General features: G+C 33.9%; 1 protein-coding gene and 1 pseudogene across 1 annotated transcript in view; both read right to left on the bottom strand.

Annotated features, from left to right (window-relative positions):
• Positions 1-17,923, bottom strand: part of LOC145245873 (polycomb group RING finger protein 3-like) — a 189,199-nt gene that overhangs the window by 101,017 nt on the left and 70,259 nt on the right. The gene's annotated exons all lie outside the window — the stretch shown is intronic.
• LOC145246293 (U2 spliceosomal RNA) lies at positions 9,351-9,484 on the bottom strand (annotated as a pseudogene).

The raw sequence follows: 17,923 nt of genomic DNA, 5'->3' as shown, positions 1-17,923 counted from the left end.
TAGAAAGAAAACAATGAGCAAGAAGAGAGTCCCACAACCTTGCAGTCCTTGGAAAGAAGCAACTGAAATAGGAGGCTGGGTTAACATAGGGTATTAAAAAAGCGAATCAATGGAGACCACTAGACCAACGTGTCAAACGAGCTGGAACAAAGGAAGCAGGAAATAGATCAGACAATTCTGATTTGCAGAAAAGACTGAGACTAACAACATCACGTCCGTGGAGAGGTTGCAGCGAAGAAGAGATAAAACTAATATATTGGCGAATGAAAAGTTTAGAGAAAAATAATTCAAAATAACATGTTTATATTTTTAACGGGATCTTTTAGCATTCACTTATTTTATTTTTTTTATTACAATAAATATTTGATTAATAGTAAAAAAAATGTTTTTAATAAAAAAAAAAGAGGGGTGCTTATACACTTATTACTGCTAGTAAAAAAAAATAAAATGGAGAAAAGAGTTTATGTACTTACGTGTTAGGTTTTTATAAAGAGAGTACACTATAAATTATGCGAATTCATATAGTATTTCTTAAATACGAAAAAACGACGAAATGTCTCAACTATTTTCTGTTTATATTAAGGTCAAAGGTTAAAGGTCAAGAAACATCATTCAAAATTTAAACATAACACAGCCATCATAATAATTACCGGCTAGAAATCCTTTATCGATCAAATTTCATTTTATTTTATGAAAACAATACTGAATGGACTTTCGTAATTTTTGGCGTATAGTAGCTATCTCCAATGCAAGACACAGCTTTACCCCCCCCCCCCGCATATATAACACAATGTAACTGTAATTTAATATTATCATATCTTTTGTGCCATTTAAAAGAAGTTTCAAATGAATTAATGTTTTAAGATTTTTTTTTACAACGTACGAAAATAATGGAAATGCGAGACCAAAATCGTGTTTACATTATTGTCCTTAGTGATCATTTTGAAGACGTAAGAACAGCAGTGTTTAAAAAATCTAGCAAAAATCAACTAATAATCAGATTTTCATGAAATTTTCGATAGGTATTCAATTTTAAATCAAATTATATATATATATATATATATATATATATATATATATATATGATTGCAACGTCTTGTCAGACGAGTGCCACTCCCTCAGACACTTAAAGTCCATGAGTCCAAAAATGACTTCCATCGCCACAGGACCATTTTAATAGACAAATGCCTGAGGGAGTATCTATACACATATGTTACAGAGTCTTAGTTTTGTACGACAGCTAAGTCACTCTCTCGGTTCAAAATGTTCCAGCAACAAGTTAAACTGCAGACCAGCTTAATGCGGATACTGGTCTCCCGCTTTATGGTTTTTTAAATCAGAGATTTGCTTCTCCTAGAAAGGTTGTCTTCACCACGGTTTACGGGAGCCCTCTCCACCCCAACACACACATACATACACACAAACACACACGGTGCTAGTTGGCCGTTGACCCCGAAAAAGGGTTCATTCGTCCTTTAGAAGGTCTTGTTTTTAATCCTTCAGGGAGACTAGCCACCCTCCTCACCAAACAAGTTTGGTGGTGGAACCAGTTTTATATATATATATATATATATATATATATATATATATATATATATATATATATCCATTACTTATCTTGAAGTTGTAAATAAAAATGGACATAAATCAATACGTTTAATAAAAATCAGCGTTTTTTCTCAATAATATATATTATAATTAGTTAAATTACGAAAAAAAAAAAAAGAAAAACAGAATTCTAAAAATTAAACAATTTTTTCAAGATTTAAACAGAATAAAATTCCAATATTCCGCAATATGAAGTTTTAAGCAGATTTTTAGTAAGATTTTCTAATTAAAAAAAAAAAAATGACTAATAAAGATGTTGGAGGGGGAGGAGGTCAACTTAATTTTAGCGCCTATTTAAAAAATGTACGCAGGTCTCTCATAAAATTAACATAAACAATTGCAAAAAAACGCTGCTTTGCTTCCCTGATTTAATTAAAGCGACTAGCAACATGGTGGGATCCTTCTATCGATCCAGTAGATATCTCACTGCTGATGCAATTCTCAATCTATATATAAGAGCCAGGTACGTCCAAAGATGGAGTACTGTTGCCACATCTGGGCAGGGGCTGCTAGAAAGGACTTATCCTGCCTTGATAGAGTCCAAAATAGACCGTAGCCTTGTGGGGGATGTCCTTTTCACTTCCCTGCAACCTCTTTCTCACAGAAGAGATGTTGCGAGTTTGTCTCTGCTTTATCGTTATTTTCATGGCAGATGCTCGGCTGAGCTCCATTCTATGACCCCGCCCCTCGCCAAACTTTCACAAAAAACACTCGTCTAGCTGTAAACACTATCAATAATTCCCCCCACTCTTTATCTGTGCCTAAACCTAAGCGTAGATTCCATGAGCAAAGCTTCTTTCTTAGAACTGCACGCCTATGGAATTGTCTCCCGTTTTTCTGCTTTTCAGCTGACTACAATATGGTTGTCTTCAAGTCTAACGTAAACAAGTTTTTGATGAGCCGTTCCATATAAGTTAACAAATTTACCGAATAATCTCCATTACTAACGATTACTATAATTTCCAATTTCTACTGTACACTCTTTAACCCTCATCCTCGAGTGGCCTCTTGGCCTTGATAAGTGGTGATGCCTATGTAAAAAAAAAAAAAAGAAAAAAAAAACATCCGGAAAAAAGTATGCACAATTATAAAATAGACACAAAATGATGATGCCGTGGCCGATAGTGCGTAAAAACAATTTGGATATCTAGCAACGAGATTTTGTTTGATAGTTTTATTAATAGAAACTATATTTCATTCGGAGAATCGTTTTTAAATAGGAGTTGTTTTTTTTTTTATTTGATACTGTACGTGACCGGTTAAGTCACCCTTTGAGCACGGGTTATATTTTATGGAGGTCGTTTTGGGTGTCACCACTTGTAAAATATCCACTTTTATTGGGTTGTTCATAATGGCAGAAACACGAGAGATATGTTAAACGAAAATAACAAAACAAAGAATATAAAAGCGTACATTCACACGAGATATTTTATGTGTTTAGGAATAGAGGATTCTTCGTGAACATTAAGAGTTCTTGTAGAGCAAGGGAGAGTCTAGTTGAGATATAGAACAGTTCCAATGTCGACAGTGTTAGTGTCATGCATCGCACCTGTCTGAAATAGTGTATCAAAACTTCTCTGCTCAGTTATATGAATTATATTTTTTTTAAAGTTATTAAAGACAGTGTCCATTGCTTTATTATATTATTAGAAAGAAATCGAAGGAATGTTTAAATGTGTATGTGTGTGTGTGTGTGTGTGTGTGTGTGTGTGTGTGTGTGTGTGTGTGTGTGTGTGTGTGTGTGTGTTCGTTAAGTTGTGATAGATCTTAGTCATCTTTTAAGTGCCAACAGGCTCCTGATGGGACAGTGTTGCACGCGTGCTGTCAGTTCTGGATTCAAGTACGGGATAGAGGGAAAAATATAGCGAAATGTATGGGTTCAATCTTTTTATTTACTTCGTCACGTGCTTAACTCGCCTGACACATGACGTATGATAGGACAAGCCGGGAGGTAAGTTGCGTGCCTGCGTCAATCAGCTTTGAGCTTGTAAATTAAAGCTATTTAACTATCAAACCCGCAAGACAACTTTGCCACATATTGTTTGAAATCAGAAAAATGCGAGTGCGCAAAACCAGTTAAATTTACAGAAAAAAAAGACAATTCAAATTAGGGTAAATTTTTACTTACTTTCCATCTTAACACTCACCTTTAAAATCACGACTTAAACGGGTTTTCGGAATGCTGAAAACGAATATCGCATTTAAATTTTCCGCAAACAACTAGTTTTCCGGATATTAAGCAATGCAATTCCTTTATGTTATTACTGGTGGCATTGTTGTACGCGTCATAAATATTCGCGCTCGCACACACAACAATGGCTACCAGTAATAACATACAGGAATTGCATTGCTTAATACCCGGAAAATTACTTGCTTGAGGAAAATTTAAATTCGATATTCGTTTTCAGCATACCTGAAAAAATATAAAGTCGTCATTTTAAGAAGGTAATTGTTAAGGTGAAAAGAAAGTAAAAAAATTACCCAAAATTAGTTTATTTTTGTTCACTATATCCCCTCTTCTGTATCTTTTGCTATAGATTAAATAGTATTAATACTTGTGATATTTCTATACTGTTTATAATGGACTATTCCAATCTTCTGTTTGATAATTAGTTTTAATACTTTTGACTCTTGACACAGAATGACAAAAAAAAAGTTATAAGGAGTGGTTAAAATAAGAGCAGGAAGGATTCAAACAACATGCAGTGAGAGAGGGTGAGAGTAATAGGCAGAAACTCAATAGGAGAAGGGTCACTTGGTGAGCAAATCGCAAATTACGGAGAATTAAAGTTTTTCAAACATAACTCAATCCCAACACGAAAAATATTTTAAAATGTGTGATTAAAACATATAAGAAAAAGACTTAGGGAAACGAAGGTGGATGAATTTAGCTTTAGAATAATATAAAGTTAGTGAATAAAAAAAAAAAACAACACATACACACCTATCTGTACACATATACACTGTTCTTATCTTTGTTTCAAATCCAAATTAAGACGACCGACATCTGGCCTTCTATGCTAGACTTTCATCAGCCTCTTTTCCAGGAAGATAGACATAAACAGAGGCTGATGAGAGTTCAACATAGGAGACAAGATATTGATCCCCTTTGTTTAGTTTTGGAACCGACGGTACCGATGTTGTTCTGACCTTCTGCAATACACATTTATCATCCACTTTACAATAAATAGCAATGTATATATTTCCGTATAACACAAAAGTTAGTGAGTAAAAAAAAAAAAAAAAAAAAAAAAAAAAAACAACAACAACAGAACACATACACACGAGCAGCACGCATATCTGTGCACATATACGTGTTCCTTCAGTCACTCCTCCCGAGGAATTATGTTTTATTTAAACATTCTTTTACTGTTCAATTTATGGATTTGTTTTCCATGGAATCCAACATGGACACTTGAAACTATTTAAGATTTTTTTTTTTTTTACTTTATATTAATGTTTGCTCCTTTGCAGATCTCAATTTAACGTCAGTTGTGAAAAAGAAGAAAAAAAGTGGTATTAATAGCAGTAGTAGTGGCAACAACAAAATTGACAATAATAATGATCAGGAATCACACATAGACAGATAATACCGACCAACCGCAGGTAAGTTGAGAATAGCACAACAGAACATACCAAGACGAACTCATGGAAACTGAGACTAACAAGGTAGATATATGCCTGAGAAAAATCGGAGCTTCTTGATATAACATCCCGGTAAATTCGCTAAATAAAATTCTAAATTTAGAAAATACATGTTATAGCGAAAAAAATAATAATTCAAAAAAAATAAAATAAAATAAATAAATAAAATAACCCGGTAACCAACGTGTACGGAAAACAATCCCATATTTTAAAAATATATTTTGATACTTGTGCAGTTTATGGACCGTTCTGTATTTTATATTAGATTTTCAAATTAAATTCAATTTTTACAGTATCTTCTGTTTATTAAATTGTCAGTTAAAAGTACATACTAGTTTAACAAGCCCCCCCCCTCTTTATATTCAAAATGGCTTTCTAAAATTATTTCATCACTGACCATAAACTGCACAAGTATCTTTATCATTATTATTAAAGAAATTAAATTCTTTCCTTCGATTGAGTATTTGAGTTGCGAAACGCCATTTTGTTAATTTTCTCTTCTCCTCTATCTATCTTCTTCTATACTAATAAACTAATCTCGAGTTTTCTCCTCTACAAAAAGGCATTATAGGAATAGAAACACAGGCGTCACACTTAAATCCAAACTGTTCACACTACCTGCGAATATTTGATGTATTTTTTCCCCAGTAATTATTATCCCTTTTCAATCACATTAGTAAATTTCTACAATAGTTCTGAGCAGAGTCACTCTCCCACACAATTCATACTTAAAGGATGTAGGAGAGAGTAACTTACTTATTCATTACTATGTACTTTCACTCTCCCAACATTTATCACGGAAAATATTTTATAGTATTCACTTATTGGAAACGGCCGCCAATATTTCATTTCTTGTTTATATATAAATCTGAAGCACAGCAAATAACGTGAGATAAAAGAGTAGTACCCACTGAGATTACCGACCCTTGTATGTAACACGTAAAACAGGTCAAAGGTTACACTGACCGAAACATTGTGAGAATAACATCCAAGATGAGAACAGTAGTCCGAATAATCTAAATTATCAATCTTCAAAAATTCTGAAACAAATTTATAAATATTAAGCTGAGCCAATGCGTCATATCAGCAAGCTGGCCAATAGAAAGAGGTGTGTGCTTATTATGTGAGGTATGCAAAGAGGGTGAAATTAGCTACAGCTTTCTGCCCGAGCAAAATAGAACAGAGAACGGTGATAATAAAATAAAAGAACGGTCGATAATAAAATAAAAAATAGTATTTTGAAATATCTTTCTTGAATTTATAGTATAGCATTTTGGAATTCAGTAAATATCTGATTAACAATAAGAAAAAAATGCAATGCTTAGTCATTGAAATTATGCTGACGTAAGAAAAGACACATGAAGTTGTCTCATGAATCTAATTTATAAAACTCACTATGTCTGCGTGTATATTCTGTCTGTCTCCATTTTTTCAAAGTGCATCTCCTCCAAGACCCAAGGTCGCAGAGCGATGCGAGGCAGGTCAAATAATTGTGAGTGTGTGTGTGCACGCGCGCATGCGCTCGCGGTTTTTTTTTTTTTTTTTTCTGGGGTTTTAGTCGGTAAAAATAACTTAAGGGGTCAACATTTTTTAAAAAACTCAGCAGGTGTAACGTGTTTTAGTACGCACATACAAATATACATTTATATGCTAAGGTCGGTTTTCTATTGAAATGGCTAAAAATCGTAAAAAATTATTTTCTATATGAAAAACTAGTTTTCGTAAATCTTTTTTATAGGTTTCATTCTAAATAAACACCCTTTTTAATTAAGTTAAAGTAAAGTTCAAAAAGTTAGATAAGAAACGAGGATGGGGCTACTATTTCAAGATAAATTCAACTAAAAACTTCAAATCAAATGCGGAGAACCTATTGAAAAGAAATTTGACTCTCGACATCCAGTTTTTTTTGTTTTTTTTAAATACTCTTCAACTCACGTGGGGGAGTCTCTATTTACTCCCCTCCCCCACGAGAACATAGTTAGACAAAAAGTCGTTTTTAATGTGAAATAAATCCATCTGTCCAAACGAGGCACTCTGAATCGGGGAAAAATTGTTTCACTTCTTCACCAATCGAAGATAGAACAAATGAAGTGTAGTATTCGAACTGATCAATAAATACGAAATACGTTTTAAAAGGAATGCCTCCTATTTTTTTTTCCAATCCTTTCTGACGGAATAAAAATTATTGTTTTGATGACTGAACTTATGCAATCTTAATCTCAAAGTGCAATCTCTCTGTTGCAGATATCGACGGTGTGAGACTAAGAAAACAAACCGTATCATGGACCTGCCTCAGAAGCAGAGGTGTGTCATTGAATTGCTCCACGTAGAAAAAATTGAAACAATCAACATTCACTGGGACCTGTTGAAGGTTTTCATCGTTTTCAGAGTGATGACAGAGATGTGAGTGACAAAGTGCAATCTAGTATGACTGAGGCATCCAAAGAGGCTGACAAAGGTGCATCGGAAATGGTGGTGACTATGAGAGAAATTAATTCTGCAGCTCAAAAAGTCACTCGTTTTAATGCTATCACTCCAGTCTTAGTAGCTTTTCAACGTTTTAGTTTATTAGCTAAAAAAATAGGCCTTACTTTTGACACGACCTTCGTATTTATCACTTTATCATTACCAGCAAAGGAAAATTAGGGTTTAAACAAAAATAAAAAATTTTTAAAAAAGAATCGTTTTTGGCATCGGAAAATAGATATCGATACCATATTTTCCCCAGATTCCGATATCCAAAACGGTTTCCCTTTTCTTTTTTTCCTCCTCGATTCTTGACTCAGATTAATTGCCCGAACACTAATTAAAATGCCTCTAGTTAAGAGCAGGCCAGATATACATATGTCACAAAATTTCACCATAGTGAGATGTGCCCCCCCCCCCCTAAAAAAAAAAAAAAAAAAAAAAAAAAAACTGGCAAGATCGGATTCACAGTGGAAGTACCCGAATCTCAAATTTATAAAGTTTATGAGGAGGAGACAGATAATTGTCTCCACGCTTGACGTGCCCTCCTACACAAGAACACAACAGCTAATGAGGTTTCTGCTGCTCATCTATATATATAAAAGGCAAAAATCGGTGTGTATGTATGTATGTATGTATGTATGTATGTATGTTTGTTTGTAACGCTAAAACTTTTGAAAGACGGAACCAGAGTTGACAAATTTGGTATCATATTGCACCTTGATCACCCGGATGACAAATATCGAAATTTCACGTCAAACGGACCAGTAGAAAGGGGTCAACTGATCGTTTTTCTCATAGGGGGGCCCCCCAAAAAACCTGTCATTTTAACGTTATTCAATACGTGTCACGTGACGTGACGTCAGCTCAAACTTTTGACAGACACAACCAAAGTTGACAAATTATGTATCATATTGAACCTTGATCACCCGCATGACAAATATCGAAATTCCACACCAAACGGACCATTAAAAGGGGGTGAACTGATCATTTCTCTCCTAGGGGGGCCCCCCAAAAAACCTGTCATTTTAATGTTAATATTACATAATCCAAAAACGCTTAGTCATGTCACGTGACGTGACGTCAACATCCAGTAATGGCGAACAAATGTAAACAAACACTTTGTTTTACCGATACTTTTGTAATTTCTCTTCTGCTTTGTTCTAGAGATTATTAAACTCCATGACAATGTCTCCAACGTATTTAACTGGTTAAAAATAGTATTTATACAAGAGTTTTAACGAAAAATATCAGGAAAAAATGTACAGGAATAAAAAAAAATTCAGCTTTCAAAATATTCGTCGATAAAAAAACCGATCTTTATATTTACGCTAGCCATTTTGTATATTACCACGTGACCTGCTATCTCTTAAAGTGGAGGGGGGGGATCCACTTGAATCCAACAAAACCAGTAATTTTTTTTTTTCTATTATATATACATCATTTTCTATAAAATTAAGTGTAGACTTTATAATTAAAACAAAAAATGTTATTCATACTAAAAAAAAAAAAACGCTTAGTCATGTCACGTGACGTGACGTCAACATCCACTAATGGCGAACAATTGTACCTATTTACTATGCCTCCCCACGGGACAGAGTTAGACACCAGGGTCGTTTTTTAACGTGGAGAAAAGGTACAAAAATAAAAATTGTCTCAGTCGTGGAGGATTTCTCCTCCACCGAAAGAGAACAAGAAATAGAAGTGCAGCATCTGAAGAACAGATACTACACTTTGATCTTGACCAAAAGGCCAAGAATGCGAACAATTGTAAATAACAACTTTTTTCACAAAACCAACACCGTCTTTCTTTTTTTTCTCTCTCTTTCTCTCTCTCACCCACTTACTCTTCCCTCTCTCTCACCCTCTTTCTCTTGACGTCACACCACTGTTAAACTGTGGGGGGGGGAACACATTCCCAGGCATTATCTCCTATAGATGCACATTTTATTAGAAATTCAGCTTTCAAAATATTAGACGATAATAAAAATATAAAACCAACACCCTCTTTCTCTTTTCTCTCTCTCTCACCAACTTACTCTTCTCTCTCTCTCACCCTCTTTCTCTTGACCTCCTACTACTGTTAAACTGTGTGTGTGTGGGGGGGGGAAGAGGCAGCTTGAAAACCAACAAAAACAGTGCACAGTTTCCCAAGCATTTGGGGTGGGAAGGGGGGGAAGAAGCCGAGCGCACAGTTTCGTGTGAGAGAGAGAGAACAATTCTCAACCTATATACTCAACAAATTTTTTATCTACAGATTTGAAAGTTTGTATATAGGGTATTCAGACATATGGAAATATATCTAGCATAATCTATCTATTATATCTATAAAAGTGAAAATGTGTGTGTGTGTGTGAGGTAGCCAGAGAGAGAGAGAGAGAGAGAGAGAGAGAGAGAGAGAGACAACAATTCTCAACCTATATATTCAATACATTTTTTATCTACGGATTTGAAAATTTGTATATAGGGTATTCAGACATATGGAAATATATCTAGCATAATCTATCTATTATATCTATAAAAGTGAAAATGTGTGTGTGTGTGTGTGTGTGTGTGTGCGTAAGAGAGAGAGAGAACAATTCTCAACCTATATACTCAACGTATTTTTATCTACGGATTTTAAACTTTGTATATAGGGTATTCAGACATATAGAAATATATCTAGCATAATCTATACATTATATCTATAAAAGTGAGAATGTGAGTGTGTGAGAGAGAGAGAACAATTCTCAACCTATATATTCAACAAATTTTTTACCTACAGATTTGAAAATTTGTATATTGGGTATTCAGACATATGGAAATATATCTAGCATAATCGATCTATTATATCTATAAAAGTCAGAATGTTTGCGTGTGGTTGTGTGTGTAAGGTTGCGAGAGAGAGAGAGAGAACAATTCTCAACCTATCTATTCAATAAATTTGTTATCTACAGATTTGACCATTTGTATATAGGGTATTCAGACATATGGAAATATATCCAGCATAATCTATCTATTATATCCATAAAAGTGAGAATGTGTGCGTGAGAGAGAGAGAGAGAGAGAGAGAGAGAGAGAGTAAGTACAATTCTCACCCTATATATTCAACATATTTTTTATCTACCGATTAGAAAATTTGTATATAGGGTATTCAGACATATGGAAATATATCTAGCATAATCTATCTATTATATCTAGAAAAGTGAGAATGTGTGTGAAAGAGAGAGAGAGAAGAGAGAGAGAGAGAACAATTCTCAACCTATATATTCAACTAATTTTTATGTACAGATCTGAAAATTTGTATACAGGGTATTCAGACATATGGAAATATATCTAGCATAATCTATTATATCTATAAAAGGTAGAATGTGTGTGTGTGTGTGAGTGAGTGAGTGAGTGAGTGAGTGAGTGAGTGAGAGAGAGAGAGAGAACAATTCTCAACCTATATACTCAACAAATTTTGTATCTACAGATTTGATAATTTGTATATAGGGTATTCAGACATAAGGAAATATATCTAGCATAATCTATCTATTATATCTATAAAAGTGAGAATGTGTGTGAAAGAGAGAGAGAGAGAACAATTCTCAACCTATATATTCAACAAATTCTATCTTTACAGATTTGAAAATTTGTATATAGGGTATTCAGACATTTGGAAATATATCTAGCATAATCTATTATATCTATAAAAGTGAGAATGTGTGTGTGAGAGAGAGAGAAAGAACAATTCTCAACCTATATACTCAACAAATTTTTTATCTACAGATTTAAAAATTTGTATATAGGGTATTCAGACATATAGAAATATATCTAGCATAACCTATCTATTATATCTATAAAATGACCATGTGTGTGTGTGTGAGAGAGAGAGAGAGAGTCAGAGAGAGAGAGAGAACAATTTTCAGCTTGTGTGTGTGTGAGAAAGAGAGAGAGAGAAAGAGAGGAAGGAAAATTCTCACCCTATATATTCAACAAATTTTTTATCTACATATTAGAAAATTTGGATATAGGGTATTCAGACGTATGGAAATATATCTAGCATAATCTATCTATTATATCTATAAAAGTGAGAATGTGTGTGTGAGAGAGAGAGAAAGAGAGAGAGAGAGAACAATTCTCAACCTATATATTCAACTAATTTTTTATCTACAGATTTGAAAATGTGTATATTGGGTATTCAGACATATGTAAATATATCTGGCATAATCTATGTATTATATCTATAAAAGTGTGAATGTGAGTGATGGAAAGAGCAAAAAATTCTCAACCTATATAACCTATAAAAGTGAGAATATGTGTGAGAGAGAGAGAGAGAGAGAACAATTCTCAACCTATATATTCCACACATTTTTGGGCACAGATTTGGAAATTTGTATATAGGGTAGGCAGACATATAGAAATATATCTAGCATAATCTATCTATTATATCTATAAAAGTGAGAACTTGTGTGTGTGTGTGTGTGAGAGAGAGAGAGAACAATTCTTAACCTATATACTCAACAAATTTTTTACCTACAGTTTAGAAAATTTGTATATAGGGTATTCAGACATATGGAAATATATCTAGCATAATCTATCTATTATAACTACAAAAGTTAGAATGTGTGTGTGAGAGAGAGAACAATTCTAAACCTATATATTCAACAAATTTTTTATCTACAGATTTGAAACTTTGTATATAGGGTATTCAGACATATGGAAATATATCTAGCATAATCTATCTATTTTATCTATAAAAGTGAGAATGCGTGTGTGTGAGATAGCGAGAGAGAGAGAGAGAAAAAGAGAGAGATAAAAATTCTCAACCTATACATTCAACAAATTTTTTATCCACAGATTTGAACATTTGTATATAGGGTGTTCAGACATATAGAAATATATCTAGCATAATCTATCTATTATATGTATAAAAGTGAGAATGTGTGTGTGTGTGAGAGAGAGGACAATTGTCAACCTATGTATACAACAAATTTTTTATCTACAGATTTCAAAATTTGTATATTGGGCATTCAGACATATTTCAATATATCTGGCATAATCTGTCTATTATATCTATAAAAGTGAGAATGTGTGTGATAGAGAGAGAGAGAGAACAATTCTCAACCTATATACTCAACAAATTTTTTATCTACAGATTTGAAAATTTGTATATAGGGTATTCAGACATATGGAAATATATCTAGCATAATCTATTATATCTATAAAAGTGAGAATGTGTTTGTGTGTGTGAGAGAGAGAGAGAGAGAGAGAGAACAATTCTCAACCCATATACTCAACAAATTCTTTATCTACAGATTTTAAAATTTGTATATAGAGTATTCATACAAATAGAAATATATCTAGGATAATCTTTCTATTATATCTATAAAAGTGAGAATGTGTGTGTGTGTGAGCGAGAGAGAGAGAGAGAGAGAGAGAGAGAGAACAGTTCTCAACCTATACATTCAACAAATTTTTATATATAGGGTATTCAGAAATATCGAAATATATCTAGCATAATCTATTATATCTTTAAAAGTTAGAATGTGTGTGTGTGAGAGATAGAGAGAACAATTCTCAACCTATGCACTCTACAAATTTTTTATCTACAAATTAGAAAATTTGTATATAGGGTATTCACACATATGGAAATATATCTAGCATAATCTATCTATTATATCTATAAAAGTTAGAATGTGTGTGTGAGGTAGCCAGAGAGAGAGAGAGAGAGAGTAAGAACAATTTTCAACCTATATATTCAACAAATATTTGATCTACAGATTAGAAAATTTGTATATAGGGTATTCAGACATATGGAAATATATCTAGCATAATCTATCTATTATATCTCTAAAATTGAGAATGTGTGTGTGAGAGAGAGAGAGAGAACAATTTTCAACCTATATACTCAACAAATTTTTTTATCTACAGATTTGAAAATTTGTATATAGGGTATTCAGACATATGGAAATATATCTAGAGTAATCTATCTATTATATCTATAAAAGTGAGAATGCGTGTGTGTGTGAGAGAGAGCGACACAGAACAATTCTCAACCTATATATTCAACAAATTTTTTATGTACAGATCTGAAATATCACATTTGTATAGAAGTAGAAATCTTGATACCTACTCTGATACCTAATAAAAGAAAGGACACTCTTTAGGGCGGATTTTGATTATAACAAGTCACTAATTAGAAATTATAATAAACATTCTAATAATTTAAGAATTTTACCAAAATAAAATTGCATGGTAATCACCCAATTTCTGCCACAAAATTTTGATTGGCAGAACTCATAAACATAAAATATATATTTTCTAATTTCATCTTTTTTTTTTCTTTTTACATAATCTGGTTTGATGTTTTCCCAAATATTCAAATCACTATATTTTGCTGCTTAATATCAAATACAGCAACTGAGTTATTTTTATGCATCAAACAATTACATTTTCTCATTCATCCAAACTAATCACTGAACATCAATTTCATATTTTCTTCACTAAAATATTACTGTGCTTGATGTCATCAAGTGGAGCGGATCATTTTTTTTTCATTTGTTCACACATTTTTCCAATTTATATATATTTTAAAGATTCTTAGCCTATGTCATTGCATACCAATCTGTTTATTAAAAGTTAAGGTTCACTGTAAACACATATGTTACACCAAAATAAAAACGCTTCAGATAATGTCTTGATATTCAATTCAGTTTCTCACATGACATCTTATGAAGTTAGTAGAAATGTTACAGACTTTTGAATCTCAAACACTTTCAATACTGTGCACTGATATTTTCTTTTTTGCAATATAAGCACATTCATGATTTTTTTTACAAACGTTAAAAACTTTCACATTGTGTAGCAATATACTGAAACAATTATAAAAATATTTGTTTTTATTTTGAATGATGCAGGGCATCTGAAGAGAGATTTTTCTAACAAAATGAAAGTATAATTTTTAGCAATAGGTATCTAGGAAAAGGCCACTACATATGTTATAAGTTCCAAATTTCCACAACCTGGCCAATACTGGTACATGCTAGCAAATTTAGATTTGCAATTACAAAATATGATTCTAATTTTTTCCTTTGCTCTTTATTCTAACACTACACTAAGTTTACTGTGTTATTTCGCTACAGTTGATATTGTGAAGAACAATAAGAAAATCATAGTGAACAATGCATTCAACAAAATTTCACACACATTTCTAGATACCTATATCTAATAAGTTCAAAAGAAAGGACACACTTAGGGAGGTATTTTGGTGGTCAAGTCACTAAAAAGAGATTAGCTGGTTTCCCGGCATAGCCCAGGATATAATAAAGATTGACTGAAATACATGTTCTAGCTGGTTTCTAGGCGTTGCCAGGGATGTAATATAGACACATTATGTTGTATATTACCTGTTCTCTTCTCCCTAAGGTAAAACAATTTCATATACATGCTGTAAATTACCTATGCTAGGGATAAAACATGAACAATATCAGTCCTAGGGTAGATAAAACAAATAATACATAGAGATGAAAGATTCCTCTCCCCTAAGAATCAAACATATGTTCAATATCTGCTTTTGTTTTTTCATTGTTTATACGGTCCCGAGCAACGCCGGGTAGCCCTGCTAGTCTAATATATAAACGGCTATATGTCTGTCTGTCTGTCTCCATATTTTCAAACTCTATCTCCTCCGAAATTAAAAGTCGCAGAGCGGCGCTCGGGGCCTCAAATGATTGGATTTTTTTACATGCCGTTCTTTTATGGCTCTTTAGCCGGTTACAATTGTTTTAAAGGGATCAAAAATTGATCAAAATTGAAAAAAATCGTTAATCATTTTGTACATTCATCTTAGTTTATTTTTAATCGGTTTATATGCGTCTCATGTTGATACAGACGTAACGTCACCAGTTTCAGTTTCGATTCTAGTTGATGGTACTTATATTTTCACTTTTGAAATCACGACTCTATAATAATACATACGAAATCTGGACAAATTAAAATATATTCAAGCGTATTTTACGCCCGGACAAAGCCCCCCCCCACCTCGCTAGTAATGAATAACATTAATCAAACGATCACCTTAAAAAAAGTGTTGCCTTATAGCTAGTCTAGATGTAGTACGCTAGTAGTATTACTGAGATTACCATGCCGGATGAACAGAAAAATAAAATCACTGATGAAAATGTAATTTCGTCTTGGCTCAAGTACGAGTCCTGGAATTTGTCCGTGATAAACGGGCCCGGGGGGGGGGGGGTTCGGCCATATTGCTGCTTCGTGCTTCTGTCTCAAAAGGATCGCCAAGTGAAAACTCTTGCTGCTGTTCGAGTTGTTGAGATAAAACCCGTATCTGCTGCAATACCAACAGTACCCCACCTCCTCAATTTCTACAGGAGAGAGAGAGAGAGAGAGAGAGAGAGAGAGAGAGAGAGAGAGAGAGAGAGAGAGAGAGAGAGAGACAACAAAGAATGCTGTGGCAATTTTTGTTCTTGCGAACAACAAACTACAAGTCGAAATGCATTTCAAATCGAAAGTAATTTTCTAGTGGAATTTAAGTTTTAAACTATCTCCCTCTTAAACAGGGTCGTAAAGAAAGGAGAGTCTCTAATCTTATAGACCCCGCACTGTTTACCAAGTTCAAGGCCCTGTCCCATCGTTACAATGCTGTATTCCTGTGCCTGTTTTACAAGTATTTCATTGGAATATGTTCTGACGAACTTGTTGCACTTGTACTCCCTCAGCGCAAATTCTTCCGATCAACTCGTTAACTAGCAAAATCCCACCCCTTCACTGTAGAGATCCCAAGATGCCGGAAAGTGTGTTACCATTTTTCTTCGAATTGCCTGCCTTTAGAATTCTCTTCTTGCTCCGTTTCCCCGACGATAACAACATGCAAAAATTTAAATATAATGTGACCAAACATCTCGCTGCACAACTCCCCATTTACGATGTCCTTATAGATTTGGATCCTAATTTCCAGTAGTCTCTTATATCTTCGTTGCAATGTGGCTTGTTTGAGATTAAATAAATAAATAAGTCAAATATTATTGGGGGGGGGGTGCTCGTAAAACAAAAGAAGACATTCGTTTTTTTTTTTGTTCGTTCGTTTATTTTTCCACGCGCCTCCGTTGTACCAAAATACCTATTATTGCTACGACGTTAGTAACAAAATTGCGGCGTTAAAATGCCGTGACAATAACGGTTGAGAGTACGTCTATGTCTTTTGTGTGCTACTGTGCCTCTATAAGCAGTTGACTTGTGGTAGGCCGAGAAGGTGTGGCCCCCTTAAGACGAAGAAGAAGCGGACTTGACGAGCGCTGGGGGTAGGAAGAGTCGAGGCGAAGCAGCAAAACGAACGGCAACAACTAACAGCCGACAACACAACCCACTGCCGGCAACCTGACGAGACGGAACTGAAAACATACGAATTATTCGCCTCATACATAAACAATTCTCCACGTCGTACAAACGCGGTATATCACGGATCTATCAGCTGAGAGGCGGTAGAAGGCGGAGGGGGTGATCGATTTACATCTTAATATTTCAAAATTTTTATAAAAAAAAAAATAAATTTGATGCGTCCCTATTTTACTAGCTTCCCCCAAGAGGACAAAGTAAGATACGAGTTGAATTTTTAATATGAGAGGGGGAAAAACTAGCAAGAGAGTCACTGTATTTGGACAGAAATTAAATTTGCCTCTGTCTAGAAGGATTTTTTCTTCCCTGAACGAAGGATTACTTACATTATCCTATATCTTTAATAAAGTCACAATTAAACCATGTGTTGTTGCCACATTTCGGCTGGTGCATCTACTACTAGTCTCCTAGACAGGGTCCAAAAAAAAAAAAAGAAAAAAAAAGTCTCCAATTTAATAGGTCCCGCAGCCCGCACTGTCGGCCAAACTCCAACTTCTGCCCAATCGTAACATCCCTGCGCCTGTTTTACAAATACTTTAATAATATATATGTTTAAGCATATTGTACAACCGGGCTAGTACTACCGGGGTAATTGCGTTGACTAAAAAAAAAAGAGAGAGATTCCTATACACTGCAACAGTTGGTCGATTTCTATGAAATTTCACACAAATGTACTTTGTTTCTGGAAGTGTTCTTAGATAGGTTCTGTATCGGAAGTAATCATAATCAATAATCGATAAAATCTGATGAAAGAAGGGACAGGCGATTTTGATCAAAGTTAACACCTTTACACAACCTAACATCACAAGTGCATTTGAGAAGTGTTATT

The sequence above is a fragment of the Euprymna scolopes genome, chromosome 23, assembly GCF_053919585.1.
Source record: "Euprymna scolopes isolate OS-2025 chromosome 23, ASM5391958v1, whole genome shotgun sequence".
NCBI lineage: Eukaryota > Metazoa > Mollusca > Cephalopoda > Sepiida > Sepiolidae > Euprymna > Euprymna scolopes.
This window is presented reverse-complemented; position numbering and strand designations above follow the sequence as displayed.